The sequence below is a fragment of the Brienomyrus brachyistius genome, unplaced genomic scaffold (assembly GCF_023856365.1).
Source record: "Brienomyrus brachyistius isolate T26 unplaced genomic scaffold, BBRACH_0.4 scaffold280, whole genome shotgun sequence".
In the NCBI taxonomy this organism is placed as follows: Eukaryota; Metazoa; Chordata; class Actinopteri; order Osteoglossiformes; family Mormyridae; genus Brienomyrus; species Brienomyrus brachyistius.
This window is the reverse complement of record NW_026042555.1, coordinates 2,074-4,146: the sequence shown is the minus strand read 5'-3', so window position 1 is coordinate 4,146 and position 2,073 is coordinate 2,074.

Genomic DNA, 2,073 nt, shown 5'->3' with positions numbered 1-2,073 from the left:
ACATCCATTTTACAAAGAACCATCAACACTAAATGTATGCACTGGTCATGCTCCTGGAAATTAAACTTTTCTGAAAAGCAGCATGTTCATAAATTAGCTGCTGTTATACCTTGGGGGAACAAATGCAGATGAAATTGTAAAACAAACTGCAGTGGCAAAACAGTTCTGGCTGCCTGTGCTGCCCTGCCTGCCCGCCCTCCTGCCCATTACGTCCTGCCTGTGCCACCCTCCTGCCTGCCCTCCTGCCTGTTTACGTCTTTCCTGTGTGCCCTGCTGCCAGTTATTCTGTATTTACATCCGGACTTAACTAATTGAACCATATAAACCATATAAATCAGGACTTTGTTAACCTGACTTCTGCCCTGTGGAGGATGGGCTCCCCCTTTCACTCTGGTTCCTCCAAAGGTTTCTTACTATGACTGAGTTTATCCTTGCCAATGTCGCTTTCTAATTTTTCAGGCTAGATCTTGCTCACTGGGACAATTGGGCAGGGACAAAGTAAAGTGCTTTGAGACAATGTAAGGCTATGAAAATGTACTATACAAAATAAAGTGAATTGACTTGAGTAATGTGGCACAAAGCAACCCTTCTTTGCCACAGGAAATGTCTGGTGCAATTTCTTTTTTAATTGTACATGTCAATTGCATAATACCCTAAACTAATTCATTATTATTTCTATTATTATCATCATCATCAGTATTTCATTAGTATTCCATGGTATTTAGATTTTTCAGGAATCAGTGTGTGTACTGTATACTTTTTAATTTATTTGCACTATGTGTAGTGTCTCTGCAGCTGTATATACTTGCTGCATTATGCACAAGAACTTCCCTCAGGCATCAGTATAGTTAATCAAATGTAATATTTCTTGCTTGTTTATTAAGTTGTTTTAGGTATTTTGTGTGTTCCACTTAATTTAGTGTAATTAGTCCTAGTTGACTCAGGTTTAGTTAGATTTTTCCTTCTGTTGTTCCTCTGCATCATGCTACTGTCATAAAATTTCAATGTCTTACCTAACTTAAGAGTTTTGTGCATTGTGTTTTGGAGAGAAAGAAATCATTACTTTTTTTCTTTAGATTCATCCACTGATTCTATCACCTATGACACATTCCCCCCTGAATATTTGTTTGTTTATTTATGTATTTGCTTGGGGGATGGAATTAACAAACAGAAATAACTGAATGAATCAGGGTAGTGAAAAACATTTATAAACTTATCATTTTGGTATTGGTACGATCCTGTTCTGGTTAGTTAGCCGAGGGAGTAAATCATCCGGAGTTTCATCTCTCAATCTCCTCCTACACCCACTCAGCATCACAGTATGGACTCCCCAATGCAACTGATCTGCACGTATTTGTACTCTGGAGGAAATTGAAGCCCCCATAGGAAAAACTCAAAGCCTACAGACATATGCACAAAACCAGGGGACATGCTCAGTTCTGCAGGCCTGGAAGTGTGAGAGAAGGCTATTTATTGAGTTTCCCCTCTGCCCCTGGTAAAGATGAAACATGCACAAGTCATTAAACACACATATACTTACATGAAAGTCTGACTGATACTGGAGCTTCCAGTGCCCGTAAACCAGGTACTGGGGTACTCCATTTCCTTCTTGATAATTAGCGCCATTGAAAAAAAAAAACGGTGCCTTTCCTAATATTAACTGACTCTCAGACAAATGTACTGCTTGAAGACCCTGCCACTATTCGCATTTTCCAGCAGGAGTCACAAATCTTCATTGCATTCAGTTTATTCTCAGATGAGCTCATGCATGTTTCTATGTGCATCTTTACACTTAAACAAATACAGCTAACCTCTGTTGTTATATTCCATATATATTTGTCGTGACTGGCCTTTTTTCTCAAATGATGGATTTCTGAAACTAAAACTGACAGTATTCTAAAATATTTATATTGCCACATCATCGACACATGTTCTAATATGACATAGCATTCCCCTGGACCATAGTGCGACTTAGAGACAAGATATAACATGCCCTTCACGGTAAAAACACTAGATAGGTGCAACACTTAATGTCAACGTTGTCAATGTCAATGTTGACTTAATGTCAACGTT